This window comes from Triturus cristatus, chromosome 5_2, assembly GCF_964204655.1.
Source record: "Triturus cristatus chromosome 5_2, aTriCri1.1, whole genome shotgun sequence".
In the NCBI taxonomy this organism is placed as follows: Eukaryota; Metazoa; Chordata; class Amphibia; order Caudata; family Salamandridae; genus Triturus; species Triturus cristatus.
Window position 1 is genome coordinate 1,016,706,683 of NC_140588.1, and position 22,472 is coordinate 1,016,729,154.

A 22,472-nucleotide genomic window follows, 5' to 3' on the forward strand; every position below is an offset into this window, starting at 1 on the left:
TCTGGATGATGTGGTATGGCATCGGTGACCACCCTTCCCATCAGCAGGTGGGCAGGGGCTGTCCCAGTAGTCGAGTGGGGCGTCTGTCGATAACTCCGGAGGAATGTAAAGATGGCGAGTTCCACAGACTGGCTTTTGTCGTGAGCAATGCATATCACTTTGTTAAGGGTTCTCATGAACCGTTCAGCTTCCCCATTTGCTTGAGGCCAGCGAGGCGTGATTCGCCGATGACGAATCCCCAGAGCTTGCAGATAGGATGCGAACTCTTGGCTCTGGAAAGGGGACCCATTGTCTGTTCTGATTTCCTTTACCAGTCCATGGGTAGCCATAATTTTCTCGAGTTTTGGAATCACCTCACTGGCACTTAGGGCCGCTAGTATTTCCACTTCAGGATACTTCGAGTGATCATCTATGGCAACTAGAGTATGTCTTCCATCCGGCAGACTACCAAAATCCACACTTATGTGGGACCAAGGTGTTCTTGGACGAGGTTCCATGACAATGGGGGCAGGCCTGGGCGCTTCCCCGGTGACCTGGCAAGCGTGACAGGCCCGAACCGTATCTTCTACTAATTCGTCCATGAGGGGGAACCAGACCTTGGAGCGTAGCCTCGATTTGGTTTTCACCATGCCTTGGTGACCGATGTGGGTGAGATCCACCATCCTTTGGGTTAGGGACATCGGGACGACCAGCCTGTGCCCTCTTAGCAGACATCCGGTGTCATCTTCAGTCAATTCCTCCCTAACATGGTACAGACTGTCCATAATCTGTTTTGCCCGGGGCGTCAGACTCTTCCATTCTTCTCTGGCTCTATTCCAGTTATTGTTCTGGACAGCTAGCTTAGCTCTCTGCAGACACTCATCTTGCTCAGTGGCACGTAACAGGCTGGCCATGGACACCGGTATAGGACACGACCGAGCAGTGACATACCGTACGTACTCCTCGGTTTCTGCCGCTTCTTCCATCTCCTTGGGAGTGGCCTTGCGAGGATGACGCGAAAGATAGTCAGCGGGATTCCGTGCCCCCGGCTGGTATTCTATTTTGCAGTTGTAATTTTGCAACTGGAGCATCCACTTCTCGGTGGTGGTTTCGTGGACGTGACTGAGAAGAGTGCCACCAGAGGCTTATGGTCGGTGGCCACGACGAAGGGTTTTCCGTACACATACAAGTGGAAATGGTGACAGCCCCACTGGATTGTGATGGCCTCTTTCTCTATCTGAGAATACCTTTGTTCTGTCTCTGTGAGTGATCTGCTTGCAAATGCGACTGGGGCCCATTCCTCTTGACTCATTTTCCTCTGCAGAAGGACAGCGCCCAGTCCGACCGGCCCCGCATCCATAGCGATTAGGGTGAGCTTAGCAGGATCAAAGAATGCGAGCGTGGTCGCCTCTGAAAATGCATTTTTGATTTCTTCGAATGCTCGGGCATGTTCGCTGCCCCACGTCCACGGGGTGGACTCTTTCGTTAATTCCCTCAGGGGTGCAGTTAGGTTGGCGAGATCTTTGATGAATCTACCGCAGTAGTTCACCATTCCTAGGAAGCTTCGAACCTCAGTGATATTAGTGGGAGCAGCCGCTTCCTTAATGTCTTTCACTTTTTCCGGGTCCGGGTTGACTCCTTCCACGGAGAACGTGTATCCGAAGAACTGCAGCTTGTTGCATAAGAACTCGCACTTTTCACGATGTAGCGTGAGACCCGCTTCTCTTATCCGTCGCAGTACTTGGAGTAGTCGCTCGTTGTGTTCTGCAACCGTCGTGGCGTGTACCATAATGTCGTCACTGACATTAATTGCCCCCGGAATTCCTGCGATGAGCTCCTGGATAACGTTTTGGAACACCTCGGCAGCGCTTGATACACCGAAACTCAACCGGGTGTACCGTCTTAATCCGACGTGTGTAGAAAACGTGGTGATATTCCGAGACGCTTCATCCAGTACCAGCTGGTGGTATCCCGATCGGAGATCCAGCTTCGAGAACCATCTCGCGCCCGCCATTTCCCCGATGAGGTTGTCGATGGTGGGGGTGATGTGGCGCTCCCTTTTGATGGCAACGTTGGGGAGTCGCATGTCAACGCATATTCTGACCGCGCCTGGTTGCTTGGGCTTCCTGGCCACTACTATGGGAGACACCCATGGGGTAGGTCCAGACACCTTTTCGATGATTCCGGCTTCCTCGAGCTTCTTCAGTTCCGCCTCCACCAAAGGCCTGAGATGAAATGCTATTCTCCGGTGTCGCAAAGCTATTGGCTGAACGGTTTTGTCTATGTGTAAGTGAATCTCCTTGCCCCGGAACTTGCCTATCCCTTGGAATATCTCTTCAAATTCTTCCAGGATGTGGTGCATGGACTCTTGGTGCACTCCGAATGCAAAAGTCACTACTCCGAGGTCTTCGGCTGCTCGGCAGCCTAGGAGCATGCCTTGCCCGTCCTCCGTAACGTAGATGTTTGACGTGACCGACCGGGTTCCATGAGATATCGTGGTCTTGAACTTCCCACACACCTTTAGCGGTTCTTCCTGTCCATACGCGAAAACCGTTATTGTCGACGGGTGTAGCACCGGCTTTGGATGCATGGAACTGTGCAGAGCAGCAGCCATGATGTTGATGCTGGCCCCCGTGTCCACCACTGTGGTGATTTCTTGCGACCCTACCCGGACGTTGCATTGCGGGAGCCGTCGCGTTTTGCGCATTGCAGTGTCTATCATGTGTATTCGATGTATCACTTTCTCTTCTTCGCCGTCATCATCCATGTCGCTGGCCACTAGTTCTCCTTCCTCCACTGCGTTTATTGTTTGGCGGGGTTTGCGAAATCTTCTCGACCGGCACACCTTTTCGAAATGGTTGAAGCGCCCGTACCCCAAACACTTCTTCCCTCGCGCAGGACATTCTGCTGCGACATGTGGCGGCCCGCCACAATATCTGCATGACTTCGGTTGTTTGGGGGCGACAGCTCCTGCCCCTTTTCTGGGCCACCTCTGTTTCGGTTTGACTGCTACCGCGTTGACTGGCTCCACCTTCACCGGTACCTGCAGGGCTGCTTCCATGTGTGCGACGCGCGCTTTCGACAGTTCTTTCGTCCGACCCATTGTCAATATTTCTGCCAGGGGTTTGCCGGATTCCTCCAATATTCGCTCCCTCAGTTTGACCGATGCACACCCTTGTATTATCTGCCCTCTCATTTCTTCCGTCTCGTCCCGGAATCCACATGTGGCTGCTAGATTCTTGAGGCATGCATGGAATTTATCTAGCGACTCCTCGGGGAGCTGACGCGCTTGGCGGAATATGAATCGTTCATAATCGCGGTTTGCCATTGGCTCGAAGTGTTCATTTAACGCGGCTTTCAATGTAGTGTGTGTTTTGGGGGTGTTTTCCATGAGCGTTTTCACTATATTGTGAATGTCTTTCCCCCCGAGATGAATGATCATCGCGCGTTTCTGGTCCCTATGGACTTTTGTGGCTTCAAAGAAGATCCGCAATCTGTCCTCCCAATCCTTCCATCGGGCAGCCACCGCTGACGGGGACCCCTCCACTGTGAACGGCTCAATTGGGGGAATGTTGGTCATGTTGCGCGTGTGCTGCCTGCGCTAGGCGAGACCTGTTGCTGAACTAGGTGTGGCTTCCTTCACTGTGCCTCTCCCCCGTGGCAGACTGCCTCCTCACAGCTTGGGACTGCTCCTGTAGAGTCTACGATAGGGAGTCACTTGGGGCTTGATGAAAGAGCCCAGAGCACCCTCCAGCGCCTCCCCCCCCCACAAGGAAGGCTTCACAGCAAAACTGCCTGGATATTTGGGCTTAGTGCTCCCAGGTGACCCAGGCTCACCGCTCACTTTGTTCTTCGTCAGCGCTTCAGGCCGGCTCCAGGCAGGACACCCCACGTGGTGATCCGCGCGCTGGGAAGCTGCTCACTAGCTTCGCGCAGCGTCCGCTCCCCCACACAGCCCCAGACGCGCGGAGCGCGATCAGCTGGGATGAAGGCAGGCACTGTGTACATCGCACCGGGGGTGTGCCACGGACTTCAGCCACCGATGCGGGGGCACGAGCACCGCGAGCGGAGCTCGCTACACGGCCGCCACACCCGCGAACCACGGAGGCGAGGGCACGCCCACCCTCGTCGCCACTTTGTTGTGTTGTGCGGGGGTCGCACAACGGTTATCGGAGATGGGCCTATTAATGAACACACCGGGACACTAAATGTGGTGATTGTGGTCCGCCGCCGTAGCCTTTTCTGGCGTACGTGCGTGCGCCACTAAACTTTATTAACTTCGTCACGTGACCTGACACGTACGCCTCGGCGTATCGCGTCAGTGTCACGATACTACAGGGCATATTATCAAGACAGGCGATAACATTATCGCCGCTTTAGCGGAAGAAAACTGCCGCTAAAACGGCGATAATGGGCTTGAATATATGCTCTATGGAAATCCAATTGAAGCCCATGTTAGATCCCATTATCGCCGTTTTGATAATATGCCCCCTAGTTCTTCCGCGCTCCACGCTGCATAACGCCTTCTCTCTTAACTTCTCCTACAACTCTATGTTCACTTTTATTTTATCTCTCTTTCTCTTTTTCCTCGAGCCCCTTCCCCCGCTCTTTCTCTACCCACCTCGTTCCCTCTTGTCACCACTCTTCCCGGATGCTCGGGCGTCTGCGGCCTTTAACTAGACAAAGATGTGCTGCTTGCTGGGAGGGTGTGGGAATGTCCTCGGGTTTGCAGAAAGCTAGGAGACAGTGGATGGGGTTTGCTAGTCAGAGTTATTACAGTACAGGTGCCTTTTTACATAGCATATTTTCACTCCATTTCTTAAGCGCTGTAAATAACCGATATTTCTGTTACCCAATTTACCCACGGCAGAATGATTGATGGCCGAGTATGACTTGCCGAGACTCGAATTTGGGGTTCACATTACCAAAAGTTATCATTTTGCAGTGTTCAGTTCACTGAGCCACCCTGCCCTGCCGTACATTGCTGTCACCTCTCTGCCACAAACAGCCAAAACACCAGCCTACCCACTGACTTGTCAAACCAGCTGTTCCGGCCCTAATCGATTGCCCAGTTGCTCAGTCCGACGCTGGGCTTTACAGTATAATCGAACATACTTTATTGTGCTGACAACATTATCTGAAAATGAATTGATTGCTAGAGAAAACATCAAAATAAAATAACAGTCAAGTACGCCTTCTCTATTGATCTTTTTGGAGTGTTAATGGAGGGTGGGGCACATTTGACTCACAGGTTAACAGGACAGTGAGTCATTGTTTTTGGATTATCAGGACCCAGAAGAAGATCTTTCCCTTCCTTCCAGAGGAGCTAACAGCACGGTGGTCACTGCATTCATAACATTTCGCTTGACCACTGCAATGCTCTTTATTTCAATGCCAGCGGGTAGTCCCTTTATAAGCTGCAGGTTACCCAGAATGCGGCTGCGTGGCTCATTTTGGGCATTCCTAAACAGCTATCAGTGAGGGAGGGGCTGAGCAGGGACATCTTAAGGATTTTGGGGGCCCTGGGCCAAACATATTTTGGGGGCCCCTGTTCAGAACAGCTTTGAATTTATGATCCAATTTGAGCCCCTGTTTCCCACGCAGTTTCTGCTTCCTCAGCTGCGTTAGCGATCCAGTTTGCATCATAGGCATTAGCCTATATATTCCCGATGTAAATGGACACGCGCAGCTGACAGCGGTAGGATTTAGTGATTCCTGCCCTGCTATATTAATACTTTTTAAATTGTATATGTGTGGCTGAATTACTCTGTGCTTTTTAACAATTCCTCCTACCTACGCACACTTGCACTTTTCTTGATTCTGCTTGCCTACAAATCCTTAGCTGCTTTGATTCGCATCTTGCTTTTCCTCCAGTCCTGGTCCGCCGCGGCTGATACTCCAATTGTGCGGAGGGCTGGGGCTACTATCGGGCTCCTCACTTCTGGCAACACATTTTCCACTTCCTCAGCTGCGTTAGCGATCCAGTTTGCATCTAATGCATTAGCCAATATATTCCTGATGCAAACGAACAAACGCAGCGAGCGCGCCAAAGTCAAGCCTGTCTGTGCCGTGAGGCGTCCCGGAGGCATCCGGCGCCGGCCATGCTGCCCATTTCCCCTCCGGTGAGTTTCTTCCACTATATTACAATAGAAAAAACTGCTTAGCCTTAGGCGGCTACCATTATGTCAGTGTACAGCGGCTGATCCGAGCTTGGAGGTAGACTTTCGATGCAATAAGTGCAACTGGTCTCTCCTCCAGCCCAGGAATCTCGCACCCAATATCCTCCCACGCAACTATAAGTGTAAAAACAATAATAAAATAGAGGACTTAAAGGACACCCTTTTAAATTGTCACTCTATGCAAAAGCATGAACCACACATTTATGGCCTACTTTTAGACGAACAGCCTCATTAGGTCTCTCTGAGTAAGCGCGCATGCACTGTCGGAGAGACATTTAGTAGATGAGTTTTCAAAGTGCTGCTGGCTGGCCTAGTGCTTGCGTTTACGCGAGCGTGCACGCGCGCAGCCCGCCGCCAGCAGTCTTTCACGGGTCATTAGAACCGTGATGACTTTCACTTTTGCAAAAGTAAAGAAATAGAAAAAAACATCTATTTCTTTACTTTTGCTATAATCGCGGCACCCGCGCTTTACTTTTAATGTTGAAAGTAAAGCACCGGTGCCGCGATGCTTCTCGCGCGCGCGGCCAATGCTTGTTTTTACTTTCAGCGCGTGCGCTTGTTTGTATAGCGCTGCATTCTACGCCCGCTGTTTCAGCGCGCTGGAACTGACATTAGAGCAGATGAGGAGACACGCACCTTTGGGCCTATGTCTGCAAATATTTGTGACACCTGCTCTGTCATGTGCTGCGACACCACAAGACGCTACAGCACTTTCAACTTTGTTTTGAATAGAAGCGGCCTTTAAAAAGAGTACAAAGATACAGACAGCTTAAATAAATGAAAATGTGAAAACTAGGCGCTATTGCTGGAAAGCACTGAATTTTACAACTTTGTTTAAAACACAGAAAGTCTGGCTTCTCCCGACAAGGCCGCAGCCGTGCAGTGCCTGTCGGATCAGGCGCGGCGGAGGATTTGGGGCACTTCAGTTCACCAGGAGATGCCCTCAGTCCCCTCTGCGTCCAGTCCACAACTTGCCCTTAAAGCGCAGCTTTTCAACACCGTTTCATCTCAAACTCCTCTTATTTTCATGCGCACGAAACAAAATTGTAACATATTTCTCAGTGGTCAACACTTTCAAAAGGCCGCTCACTAGGTTTGTATTGCCAAGAGAGATTTCTTTTTTGGTTAAAATGTCTATTCTTTCAGTCTCAGAAAAGGGCGATAAAGTCTCCCCGACTACAGACCCTGCAGTGTCACACCGATCGATCTATCTTCCAAAATAAGACATATTGATTTTCAGGACAATCTCTTATCCAGAACCCGCGGAAGGTATATATGACTACTAACACACAACAGAAATATGGCACTTTATAATGTACATTTAAACGTTCAATAACGACTCTCGGCTCAAGATTTGACAAAATATAGAAATACCATAGGCGTTCAAAAAGTAATGTTTTCAAGTCGACGCCGCCCGGACATAGTGCTTCGAAAAAAACTTTCAATAGCACGAATCACGAAAAGCCGAATCTTCAGGAATACCACCTGCTCTGGACTGAAATAAACGCAGCTCCTCTTGGGCCTGTGCTCCCTTTTACCTGTAACGCTATATCTGACTGGCCGAACTGGCATTAATTACTCATGTTTGACCGCTCGGTGTTTGTTTGCTCTGAGCTGGCAGATGTAAACTGAGAAAATCCAATACCAAAGCTCATTCTAAACAAAGCGCTTTACGCAAGGAGTCCACGCGATTCAATGAGTTATTTAACTTTACAGTTAAGAAAATGTCCTCACGTTTTAGAAATGTATCACACAATGATTTAGTTTCTGGGAACTGAACTGATTTGAACCACGCCTCTCCCGGAAATCACAACTGGACGCAAAGTTTCTCCAACTGATGTTTTACCTTCAAATGCGACACCTTAGTGCCAACACTAACATCACAGTCATTAAGAGCGGCTTAGACGTACTAATTCAAGGCACCAGCCAAGGGGTGAGGCTCTTCCTTTTTATGTTTTAATTTTAAATGTGTGAAGTTTTATGTCAAATGCTTGTTCCTGCTTCCAAAAGTTCAAAGGAAAAAGTATTTTGAAAAGTAAGAATTATTTGTATTCATGAGTGATTTCCGATTGTGTGACTTTTAGAATATTTTGTGGGTGGCGGGTGGGAGGAATACACCACTAATACTCGATTGTTTAAAATACAGAAAGAATTGCCAAACTTTATCTCACATCTTAATGGCCTGTGCCTGTTAGTATTACGCCTATATACCTCGCATATGTTACTCGTATTGCTGCCTTTCATTGTAGCTGATTTTATTGAAGCCAGTCGTTGTCAAGCGAACTTTAATTTACGTTTTCTATTCACCGGGGCGATCAGACTGGCTGGCCCTCAGCGAAGACCAGGTCGGAAGCTGAGGGCAATCATTGAATTATAAAATCAAAAAGTTTCTGTGTTCTTTACAACACATTTCAACATTCCCGCGTGTTTACCTTGGCCAGGACATTCGCAAGCAAAACATGTCCAGTGTGAGCAGAAACCGCCTTTTTACTCTTCCTAACTCAAAAAACGTTTCCATCTGTTGAGGAAAGTTTTTTCCAATAATGCACAGCGTAACCACCACAGCATCACTCAGCACCACCACAGCATCACTCAGCACCACCACAGCATCACTCAGCACCAGCACAGCATCACTCAGCACCAGCACAGCATCACTCAGCACCACCACAGCATCACTCAGCGCCACCGCAGCATCACTCAGCGCCACCACAGCATCACTCAGCGCCACCGCAGCATCACTCAGCGCCACCGCAGCATCACTCAGCGCCGCCGCAGCATCACTCAGCATCACCGCGGCATCACTCAGCGTCACCGCAGCATCACTCAGCGTCACCGCAGCATCACTCAGCGCCACTGCAGCATCACTCAGCGCCACCGCAGCATCACTCAGTGCCACCGCAGTAACACTCAGCGCCACCGCAGCATCACTCAGCACCACCACAGCATCACTCAGCACCTCCACAGCATCACTCAGCACCACCACAGTATCATTCAGCGCCACCACAGCATCACTCAGCACCACCGCAGCATCACTCAGGGCCACCGCAGCATCACTCAGCACCACCACAGCATCACTCAGCACCACAACAGCATCACTCAGCGCTACAACAGCATCACTCAGCACCACCACAGCATCACTCAGCACCACCGCAGCATCACTCAGGGCCACCGCAGCATCACTCAGCACCACATCAGTATCACTCAGCATCGCCTTTGCACTAGTACACCACCACATCATCATCACTCAGCAAGACCTGGGTAACATTCAGCATCACCTCAGCATCGTCTCCACACCAGTTACCACCACTACCACCTCTGCCTCACTCAGCACCACCTCAGCCTGCTCTCGGAATCTGCCATCTGTTGATTCTCCCCTAGTGTCTGGCCGCTTCTTGTATTATAATACAGGTACTAGTTCCCAACCTTCACCCTCTGATTGTTTATGCCCCCTCAAAAAAAGCTTTAACAAATAACCATTGGAATAGGCAGAAACAAGTTGCCAGCATTGCAGAAACAAAAGAAAACTGAGGACATTTTTTATTGGAAATACTTTTTTTAATATGGTCGTTCAGTTGTACATAATGCCTTCTTGGTCATATATAAGGTAACAAAAATGCTTCTGACACTTTTTTATTATAGCTTTTCAGCATGCTGCTCAGCAGCCACACTTCTCTAAAGCACAACTTGAAGACATTGGCAAAGTCAATAGCTCTGGCTTAACACTTATAAGGCCCCAAAGGAGAGACCTATTGGCTATGCCAATGCTTGTTTTTTATTTCTCACTGAGACCTGGCTGTCTGAAGCCTCCAACCCTACTATCACCTTGGCCATCCCTACGGGTTATAAAATCCTTAGGAGAGATTGGGAAGGGGGGCGGTGTTGCCATAATTTACAATCAAAAACTAGACTGCTCTCCCATCCCGATGGAAAACATTGAGAGCGCAGAGTCCTTAGGCATCCGCCGTACCTTATCCCCCCATCATAGCACTGCTGTTTTTCTGATTTACAGACCTCCCATTGCAATTGGAAATTGTATTACTACGCTTAATACAGCCACCACCTCCCTGGCCTTATAATACAACAACTGACCTATTCTGGGAGATTTCAATATACATATGGACAATGGAAAAGACCCTCAAACAATTTCCTTGTTGGACACGCTGCAGGCCTGCAACACATTTCCATCTATTTCTTCAGCCACCCATGAGAAGGGCCATACTCTAGACCAATTCTTTTACAACTTTGACATATCATTAAGCTTACCTCTTCCCATTATCTGGTCTGACCACCTCCTATTAAAATTCGTCATTCCCAACTCTGCCACAGCCCTCGGGCTAACGCAGGGCAGAGGGACCCTAATTACAGGACGTTCCATAAAATATCCATCCCGATTTTAGCAGATGACCTCGGTCATTCCTCACCGGAGCTGTCTGGCTACCCCGACTCGGACACCCTCTAAATAGATTCATGGCTCCGAACAAACATTGATGCAGTGGTATCAGTTGTTTCCCGCTCCTCAAAGAGTTCGGCCGCACCTGCTCCATGGTTTAATGATTCCCTCAGATCTAGCAAAAGAAATTGTAGAAAAATGGAACGGAAATGGCGTAAATCCTATCCACCTGAGGACAGCAAGGTGTATAAAGACAACTTCAAAGCTCATTACATTCTCGTGAAGGCAGCCAGGAAAAACGTCTTTCAAACCAAGATAGAAATTGCCCAAAATAAGAGTAAGGAAATCTTTAGGATTGTTAAATCCTTTACCGCCCCAAAAGCCGGCACAAAGGAAGGGCCATGCACGGAAGAATGGTCTAAGCAAATAGCTCAATTCGTCCTCAAAAAGATCTCTGTTATCCAACATGCCTTCACTAACAGCTCAGAGGAAGAACTGGCCTTCTACCTTGGTTCTAATAGCATATTTCACCTCTTGGATCCTCCATCTTCACTAGCTTTCCCTGAGTTTCAGCTTGAAGAGTCACTGACCCTTCTCCAAAGCATTAAGTTTGGCTCTACTACCGACCCATGTCCAGCGAATATCCTGAACCTATTAGCTCCCACCATAAACCCCACGGTAAACCAGCTCTTTAATGCTTCCCTCGCCTCAGGCAACATTCCGAAATTATGGAAGAATGCTAAGATTCTTCCACTGATAAAAAAGGCCAAACCGATGGACCCTACCAACTAGAGGGCAATCTCCCTTCTTCCGGCCCTCTCCAAAGTATTAGAGAAGCATGTAAACCAGGCTCTCCAAAAATACATTGAAGATGGGAAGCTCCTTCATGAGTCCCAATCCGGTTTTAGGGCTAACTACAATACGGAGACCACTCTACTGGAAGTGACTGAATTTCTCAAGGGTAAGCTGGACAAGGAAGGCAAGGCTGTTCTGATACTGCTCGATCTGTCGGCGGCCTTCGATACGGTCCCAGATGAGAGGCTCCTGGAGAGACTTGCTAACATCGGCCTGGGGGAACCGCCTTAACATGGATGTCATCTTTCTTGGCAAATAGATCTCAGGACATCTGGCTCACCCCTTTCTCATCCCCGGTTCCGGCCATGAATGTATGTGTCCCTCAGGGCTCCATTCTCAGTCCTACCCTTTTTAATATATATCTATCCCCCCTTGCGTTTCTGATAGAGGAAGAGGGTGACCAAATTATTTCCTATGCTGATGACACTCAGCTGATTTTTACGTGTGAAAAAGGAACCGACTTTGACGGGGCAATGATTAGGTCTTGCCACACAAAGGTTTTTAACTGGCTTGTGATCAATCAGCGGAAGTGCAATCCTTACAAAACTGAAGTTATTTTCTTTGGTAATCCAGAAACACCTGACTGGAGCTCTTGGTGGCCATAAGATCTGCCGCCCCTGCCCGCAGAAAAGGAGAAAATAAAAAACTTAGGAAATGTCATAGACAAGACACTCTCCATGTGCTTTCAAATCTAAAATCTAACTGGCATTTGCTTTGGCATACTCCGGATGCTAAAAAAATTCCTGCCACTGTTACTGCTTGAGAGCAGAAAGTTCGTGCTGCAGGCTCTGGTGACATCAAAGCTTGACTATGTCAACAGCTTGTACCTCCGTCTTCCCAAATTCCTTATCCAGCACCTACAAGTGGTACAAAACGCGGTGGCTAGAGCCTTCCTGAGACCTAAACCCAGATCTAGTATGACCCCTATTCTTAAGTCTCTACACTGGCTCCACATAAAAGAATGGATCGACTTCAAAGCGATGACCATCTTCTTTAAAGCTTTCCCTGGCTCAGGAGCCGGTTACCTAAATAAGCGCGCTAATCGCTACACAACATCTAGACCCCTAAGATCTTCCAATGCAAACCTGGCCAGTCATCGTGCCTAAAATATACCGTGCCCACACTGGAGGCAGATCCCTCTGCTTTCTAGGCGAAAAATTCTGGAATAGCCCCCCTGAGACTCTGAGACTAAACACAGACCTACTCTTTCAGGTAAAACCTGGCTTTTTAATAACTGATGGGTCTTTTACCCACATTTTCCTCCCGCTGTCAAGCGCCAGGATTCTCTAGTCTGAGTAGCTGCACGATTTATTAAATACACTATTTCATTTCATTAGGGCCCTGACAGTCCAAAGCAACACTTGTTCAAATTCTAAGGGCCTTATTTATGAGGCCTTGCTTCACTTTTATGCTGCGGGTGCGTCACTTTTTGCGACGTACCGGCAGCCTAAAAAATGTGCCATGTTGCCCCCTATTTACAAAGTGGCGCATCTAGATAGATGCATCACTTTGTAAACCCCTGCACCACATTATACCTGCGCCAGGTATAATTTATGCAGGGTGGGTGTTGCCCCCCAAAAAGCTTTGCAGAAGTGACGCATTGAAATCTATGAGAACTCAGTGCGCCACTTTTAGGACGCCATTGCGTCAATATCTTACACCTGCCTCATAGTAGGTGTAAGACTGATGCAGGCAAGCCCCATGTGAAAGGACACATTGCTGGAGTTGCGTCTATTTTCAGACATACCCCAGCAATGCATCACTTTTGCGCCTACAGATGTGTCAGAAATACTGACGTATCTGTAGCTCCTTGCAACATGATGCATCATACAGTAAATATGACGCATCCATCATGCGATGCATCACTTCTCATAAATAAATAAATAAGGCCCTAAATGTGTTTACATCTAATGTTCAGGGATAGTTATGTGTGTTTTCAATATTGTAACACAGCAGCAGTTCACCAATATTACTGCAAATAATTTCTGTGATGCCCTCCCATTTCTTACATGTTAGGCCTTGTTTTGATCTAAAAGAAACTTTTTTTATGTATATTGCATGAAACAAGCACAACATTTCTCTGCAAAATGGCTGTACTAGACCTTTACACATCACGTACATAAAAAAGAAATTAAAGGAAAACAGTATTTAAAACAATCTGTTTAAGCAATATTCAAGGTCATTAGGGCAAAACTCTGGAGAACAGAGCTGACTTTGTCAGGGGGCCCCCTGAAAGGCTGGGGCCCTGGGCCAGAGCCCACTTTGCCAATGCATTAAAACGTCTGTGGGGCTGAGGACTCTCTACTGGCTCCCAGTGCGGAGAAGGCTGATGTTCACATCCCTGTGTCTGGTTTTTAAGGCCCTTCCCCAGCAGGGCTCTTACTGTTTAAGAGCCGCTTTCAGTCGGTTTCTTCCCCGCAGACCGTGGAGATCGTCTGGTCAGAGGACAGTGACTGTTCCTCGTTATAGGAAGTTGAGATGGGCTGAGCGTGCATTTCCGGAGGCAGCTGCTCGGTTATGGAACCCTGTACACATCGCCAGTATTTCCTCTTCCTCTGTTTTCCGCAAGACTGTGAACACTCGACACTTCTCACAACTTTACTTGCCTTGGTTGCTCCCCCTCATACGCTCCTGGCTGTTTAGCGCCTTGATGCCTTGGTTTAATACAATTGAATTACAAATTACATTATTTTGCAAATATGAACTTTTCTGGTCTTGATTTTTTTTACTGAAAATATTTTACTTGAATATCCATCCCCATTTGAAAATTGAGGGCCTGATGTAGAGTTTGGAGGCTGCGTTATTCCTCATTATATCGCGTGTCACTTGCTATCCATGACGTTTGCTGCCCTGCAATTTCCATCTACCGGATGGAATTACGGATCAAAGTATTACAGAAGTTATCTACCTGTTAAGCCACCACTGACATCAGCTTCATTAGTTGATGGGCAAAAGTCCAAATACACAGCATAGACAATCTAAGGGCGTAAAGAAGGAACATTGCTTCTGTGGTAACTTATCAGAAAAATTGTGCACTTTACCCACCATATTTGTTTTGAGACTAGATGGTTGGCAGAGAGTTCAAACCCAGATAAAGAATACATTATCAGGAAATATGATAGATCCACAAACAGCTAACCCCTCACAATCTGCTGCTGATAGGGACAAGGCTGTATATTTGACAAAGATTGGCGTAATCGAGCAATGTGACATGAATGCTAATCTAATGGTTGTTCCTTAGGCCTCAATATCTACATTCAAACCCACTCAAGAAAAGTTAATGTCTCCCAATGCATGAACCGTCCACCACTCAGCTCCGCCTCCTAGGACTCGCGTGCCTTTGTCAATGCAGAGCACTCTGCTGCCTTTTGACCAGGTTCCGACTATAGAAATACTGTATATGTACGTATATTAAACCTCTTCACATCCATGCCGCTTGCTCTGAAAAAAGAAACAGACCTGTCAACTTTCAGGAAAGCTCTTAAACTTTGGCTTTTTGAACAGTAACTCTCCCTTACACTTCAAATCTCAGTTCGGACGGCTATCTTCCCATAAATCTAGCACCTAGACACCCTTGGGTATTAGCGCACTCTACAAATTTTATTTTAATTTAATTTAATCTACAAGGTGTAGTGGGAGGAAGTGATGGACTGCTGCAAAATCATGGAAAGAGAGCTCTATAAAGGTAGGGGTTTCGGGAAGAAAATTGAGAAGATCTGGGGCACATGGGACTCAGGAGAATAGGATCAGCTGGTGAGTTCTGGGAATTGCAAATAGAGCTGTAACATAAATGGGTGGGGTGGGGTGAAGAGGGAGATGAGGGTATGATGGAATTGTCATATGCTGAAGAATTGATAACCTCTGATTGTGTCAGTGTTATGTTCAAGTGTCCTTATTGTTCTTGATAAATGCAAAGAAACTTTAATATAAATAAATATACAAGGTGCTCCACAAATGTGTTAAGATGCTATCCTGTAGACGGCCCCTAGAATCACCATCAGTCTGACCACATCAAAGGAGGCTCATGTCTGCCTGTAACGTGGTAACTTCAGATCATACAAGGGGTCAGATTTACTAAATGTTATTGCATCGCAGTGCATCAATCATAGTTGCAATGCTGCGTTGCATTAGGAGGGGAGAAGATATGGCGTTGCTACTACCATCTTCAGCACTGGCTCACAAACATGCTGCCTAGCACCACGAAATCACTTTTGCTTTCAAGTTGACACCAGACTCAAAGAGGTGTTATTTTTGGGCGCAAAGCCCTGTCTACAAATATTTGTAGATACGACTTTGCATCAAAAACATGGCTGTGAGTTCTTTGAAACACCCATGTACACCTCATGGGACACCTATTTGACTCAACGTAACACAAAGTAGCTCATGGCACTACTTTCTGTTACTATAGGGTGGTCTTCCAGAGCAAAAAAAGGTTTGTGCTGGAAAGAAAATCGCAATTCTACCCTTTGCACCCATTTGCGTCACTTTTGTGATCAAACCAGGCACAATGTGTTAGTAAACCTGCCCCAAAGTGTCTCTTAGAAATCAAAAAAGCTTCACTTATTCAGCATCGAATGTTGATAGTCAGGTTCCATTGAATAGCAATATCTTGGATTGTCAGTTATCAATATCTAATATTACACCTGCTTCAGACAACCATCGTAGACGTACAGAAACGAGGGTGAGCCTTGCATTGCCTGTCCGAGGGTCAGCAGGACGTGCAAGGGAGAAAGATAGACTTTGAGGCGGAGACAAGGAAAATGTGGCAGAACGCTTCTATAAGGAAATCCTGTGGAAGGACCATGAGTTAAGAGGGATACAGTGCTTAATTTGAGCCAGTACTTTCTGGTGGTCAGCACCAGCACTTAATTGGTTTACGGTGCTCGGCATTGGCACCCAATTGTCAACACTATACTTAGAACAGCCTACTACATGGTGGCACTGCTCATCTAATTTAGAGATAAGCAGAACAACGGTTGTTTAGAAATACAATATATATTAACATTGCTCATACCTGCCTTCCCAGCCATTCCTTTAGCTTTGGGGACCTAGAATAATCTGCACTGTCGCATTCACATGCGAGAGAGATGGTTTGTAGTTGTTTTGGCAGCGATGGCAAGGGTGATGGGTGGTGCAAGGTCCATTTGCCTCCTGGTCAGAGCCCTGGCACTTAACATTTCTTTATTTACATTTTTTTGTCCTCATATCATGCAAAGGTGAGATATAGTAAGACAAGGATCCTTTTCAGGCATCTTTACCAACTCGGATCATTCTCACCTCTCCTGGAACTGTGAAGATATTCTTCATCCGAGGTGGATTACTGTCTTGAATCTCCAAATTCTATAAGAAAATCACTAGTGGTACCACCACTGTGCCAGATACAGAATTTGCTTTTGCAAATCGAGTAATGATTGGACTTCCCTTCCCTTCCTGCATTGCCTTTTTCTCTTTACCTACTCTAAGAGCAATACCTATCCCATACCTCCCAGATCTTCATCCGCTTTTTTCCCTCTCTGCTCAAATCCAACTTCTTAATCTTGAACACAGATGTCAACCATTCATTTACTGTAGGGGGAGCTTCGATGATCCATTTTATATATATCTCCCATCTGGCAAGTAAGATTAATATTAACAGGAGATCTTTTTGTCTATTATTTAAAAATAAAGGGCCCCCGTTATCTTTCATCACTCCAAAAATAGTTAAGTCCATGCTTACCTCTTTGTTTTGTCCCATTACTTCATTTATCACCTTACCCACTGCAGACCAAAATTGCTGTAATTGAGGGCACTCCCGGAACATGTATGTGTCGTTTGCCTTTATCTCTTCACACCTTGGAAACCTTTTCGCCACATGTTAATTTATCTTGGTTAACTTCCCCGATGTCCAGTAAGCCCTGTGTAGTGTAAAAAGAGGATTTTCCCCGAGAGGTGCAGATTGTGTAACACGCCATAGAGTAATCATAGATACTTCCCATAGATATTGGAGATCCCTCGATGGCAAGTCTTTCTCCCAGATCTTCGTAGGGAGTGTGAAGTCTTCCACCCCTGCTAGAATAAGAAGCCAGTACCATTTAGATATCTCCCTCTTTGGTTGATCCCTTCAAATCTCTTCTTCGGCATCCCTCTTTTCTCCTTGTGCCTTCTCCATGTTTTTGGCCCAGCTTGTCAACTGATAATATTTGAACCTTGATAGTTTCCCATCCGTGCTTTTTTCTAGAGATTCCCAGCTAACCAATCTCCCTGCTTGTATCACCTGACCCCATTTTGTTATGCCTGCTAATTGGAATCGCTCATATGTCTTTCAAGCATTCTGGTGTGCCTGGCAAGTCCCAAATTGGTGCAAAGGTACTGTAGTATGGCATCTGTAATATTCTTCTAATCTGGTACCAGATAACACAAGTGGCACGTGGACCTTCAACGTAACTTAAAAAAAATATTTTGAGTGTCCAAATTTGTATATATAGAAGTCGTCTGCTAAAATTGATTTGTAGTAAGAGGGATAGAAATGGTGTTCTTTAAGTAAAACTATAAAGTTCTTAAATTGGAAGGCCGGTAGTAAAACAATAGGTCTGGGCTGACTAGGCCCCCATGTTCTTTTTTCCTCTGTAATTTCTTCCAAGCTATTAGTACACCTTTTGATGCCCAAATGAAACTATTCACCTCGATTTGGATTTTCTTGAACCATTTTGTCTTAAATTCCAGTGGGATAGTATTAAAGATAAAAGTAAATTTGGGTAGGATCATCATTTTCATTGCATTGAATCTTCTCATAAAGGATAATGGTAATCCACCCCAGGTTTTCAAGAGTTACCTAGCCTCTTTCATCTTTATGTCAAAGTTAGTTTGTGCGATCTCATCAATATCTTATAATATCTTAATTCCTAGATATCTAATTCTGTTTTTTGTTGAGGGGTGTGGGAGTGGGGAGTTTCATTCCATGATTTCGGTTTTTAGGTGGTTAACTTGGTATCCCGAAACTCCCCCAAAATCATCTAACAGTTTTGTAATGTTAGGTAAAGATACCTAGAGGTTGTTTGTGAAGACCATCAGATCATCTGCGTAGAACACCATTTTTTTGCCATCCTTCGAAATTAAATGGAACAACTCCTTGGGAAGTTCTTATAGAGGAGGCCAACAGCTCAATATACAAGTTGAATAAAGATGGAGAAAGTGGGCATCCTTGACGCGTGCCTCTTTCAATCTTGATTTCTTTTGTCAGGGTACCATTTACCCGTATTTTTGCCACTGGAGACTCATAGATGTTCATAATCGCCTTCAGAAATTTGTAACCTAACTTATATTTGATGATTACTTTACAAAGGAAGACCCAGTTCACTTGTTAGAAGGTCTTTGCGGCGTCGAAAGTGAGAATTGCAAGGGGGATGTTCTCTTGCATAGCTATATCTATAGTTTCTATCACTTCCTGTGTTAATTCATGCAATTGTCTGCCCTTAATAAAACCTTTTTGATCATTGTGAACAAGCTTATTTGATACCCACCCCAATCTTGTTGCTAAGATTTGTGAATAGTTTATAATCATTATTCAAGAGGGAAATGGGTCTGTATGATTCAAATCTCATAGGGTCTTTCCCTGGTTTCAGGAGTATGCTAATAGTGGCGTCATTCCAAGATTCAGGTAGCTTTCAACCATTATTGAAGATATTGTTCAGCAGAGACAATTATATAGGGTCTAGTTGGTCCTTCAGGTAGATGTACAAATCATTTAGGAGGGCATCTGGCCCGGATGCCTTCCCTTTATTAAACCTCGAAAGAGCCCTGTTAACCTTTTCGATTTTTACTTCTGCATTGAGTAATTCCCTATCTTCTTCTTCTAGGCTAGGTACTGCTGTTTTCCTTAGATAGGACTCCGAATGATCCTTGGAGGTCTCTAGGTCTTCTGTATATTAAAACTGACAGAAATCAGAGAAGGCATTCTCGATCTCCTCCTCGTCTACTTTCTACTCTGCTTGGTTCTCTTTCTGTATTGCTACTATTCTATTTCTATTCTGTTTAGTCTTGAGTTTCCAAGTGAGCAGTTTACCACTGCCTTCTCCATGTTAACTATAACTTGCACCTTTCCTATGCAATGCTTATAACCTTTCATATTACATCACTTAAACCATGTAAAATCTTAGCATTCATAATATTTACGACATCGCAAATTATCTAATTTGTCAGAACACTGAGCTTGGTATAGCGAAGAGTTTTAGTGAAAGCGTGCCTAGGAGTTGACAACACAGTGTAATGAGGTCCGGTAGTTACAGTAAATGCAAGCATCTTGCAGAGTCTAGATGCAATTCACTATTGTACTGCAATGTAACCCTGCATGCACTCCTACTGGCACTTAATATTTTACAAATTAAGCACTAGAGGGATAGGAGGCGAAGCTGAAACTCACTGGGAATAGTTTGCATAATACTTTATATCAAGTTACGTAAGGGATTTGGATAATGCATAGCAACCCAACTTCGACAAATATTGAGGAAACCAGCTTCATTTTTACTCCTAAATATATATCGGAAGGGAAACGTGTCGTAATATGGAGCACAAAGGAAACTGCAGAAATGGTTTAGCAAGAAAGGCATATCTGGTATAGGTAGATCGCTTTGGCACACTCCAGTAATGCATTCAAATATTAAAAAAAGAACAGGAGGTAATGGGGGATTTTTGGGCAAATTAATGGCCTCTTCCTCAAGTTGTAGAAATCATAGAGTTGGGCCTGCCATCACAGCAAATCCCTCTCACTTAATTTCAGGGAGAGGAAGCCTTTAAGATTTTACTTTTATCTTTGTCTAATCATTTCATCAAATAGGTCCCTTTGCTTTACTTATTTGAATGGAAAACAAACACGTGCTTCAGAGTTTATGCCTTTACATCAAGGTTAAAAACTCCATGAAGCGGCTAGTTGCATTTGGCTCTTAAAAATGTTCATAGGCAAATCAAGGTCTAACATAATTTGGAATGCAATCTAGAAGATCTGGAAGTTGTGAGATCCATTATGGATGTTTGTCTAGAAATGAAATATATGGTTTACGCTATTCATCAATCCCTCCACCACAAAGAACTCAGAGTGTCTTCATTGCAAATTCTGGAAGCAGAATATATGATAGCTATACAAATTAAACAGTCAAATTAAACATTTTAAAAGAAAAACACAAAAATATTTATATAAGTCTGGGATAAGGAGAATTATTGCTGAATTGCTGAGAAGGTAATAATTTGAGGTTTGGTTGTATACAGAATTTTACTTTCTATAGTGATGGATGGACACTCTTCTGTGGCCTCCTAACCATCCAAAATCTTTTGAAAGTCAGTCCATAATCTTGATGAGAAGACATGCAGCCCACAACTTGCTGAAAGCCATCAAGACTGCCAAAAGCTGGATGACCGCATGTGCCAACACCCTGGCTCCCCCCAAGCACAACCCAATGGCAAGAGCCAACTCACAGGCCAGTTGGTACGAAGAGGAACTCAGGCAGACAAGACACCACTACAAGCAACCAGAGCACAAATTAAGAGCAAGTCAGTAAAACACTGAAAGAGACATCTTCAAATCATCCCCAGAACGCTACCACCAGCAGACATGGAACACCAACCACACAGCTCTTGCAGATCTCATAGACGTTGGCACTAACAGCAGCAAAGAAATCTTTGCCATCAGCAAATATTCAGGTGCACTTTCTGCCGCCTCCAGCAACATCACCTCTTTATAAGACCTTTGCCATAAGCTCTCGGAATTCTTCAGTAGCAAAATCACGGCCACATACAGTAACTTTGAACCTCAACCAGATTTCTTCATCATCAGAAGTCAACCTCCTGTTGTGGCCAAAGAACCTCATAGCCCACCGTCATCATCGTCAAAATAATTTCTATCATGTAGACCATCCACTCGTGGACTCCATCTGACCCTTGACCCGATCATGCCTTAACCAAAGGACTCGTACCAATCAACGAAGCACTAAAATCCATTCTCAATGCCTCCATCGACCCAGCCACACAAATAGACATGTGAAAACAGGCCCCTGTCATGCCCCTGCTCAAGAGACCATCTACTGACACAGTCATGCTTTCTAACTATAGACCCATCTCCTACCATAGTCAGCAAAGGTCTTAGAGAAACGAATCAACCAAGACTTTACCGACTACCTCAGAAACCACCAGCTTCTCAACACCACACAGTCTGGATTCCGGTCTAACCCCAGAAAAGAAACAGCACTCATCACCGCCACAGACAACATCCGAATGGTCCTTGACACAGGAGACACGACATCCCTCATACTCATAGACCCTCTGTAGCAATTGACATGGTCTCACAGCCCTTCCTCATCAGGCGCCTGCACGAAATTAACATGCAAAGACCCAGTCTGTGCTGGATCTACTCCTCCTTAACAAATAGAACACAAGCTGTCAGCCTGACACCTTACTGCTTGGAAGTCCGCAAACTCATCTGCGGAGTGCCTCAAGGTTCACCGCTCAGGCGCACCTCTTCAACCATACATGATCCTTCTGGCCACCGTCACCAGTGTATACTGAATCAACCTCCTCTCCTACGCTGATGACACACAACTCTCCCTCTCAGACAGTATATACAACACAAGAAAAAAGTACACTACCTGCTTGACCGAAGTCACTAACTTGATAAAATACAACTTTTTCAAGTTTAAGAATGACAAGGTAGAAGTATTTATCTTCAATAAGAACACCTCACCATGGGACTCCAAAGGGTGGCCAGCCAAACTTGCCCTCACTGCATCCTGCTTCCACACCCCGAAGATGCTTAGAAAGATCTTTAACTGGTTCCCAAGCAACACTAGGAACACTGTCACTCACACCCTAGTCACATGCAAGTTGGCCTACTGGAACACCCACTACACCAGGATCAAGAAGCAACTCACTAAAAAACTATAGACCATCCTGAACTCGGCAGGCAGACTCATCCTCCACCTCGCACACAGAACTTACATCACTCCTCACCTCAGGGAAGCCCAATGGCTTCCGATACACAAACACGCTCATTTCAAATTCCTCACACACACTTTTAAGGCACTTCACAACTTAGGGCCCACCTA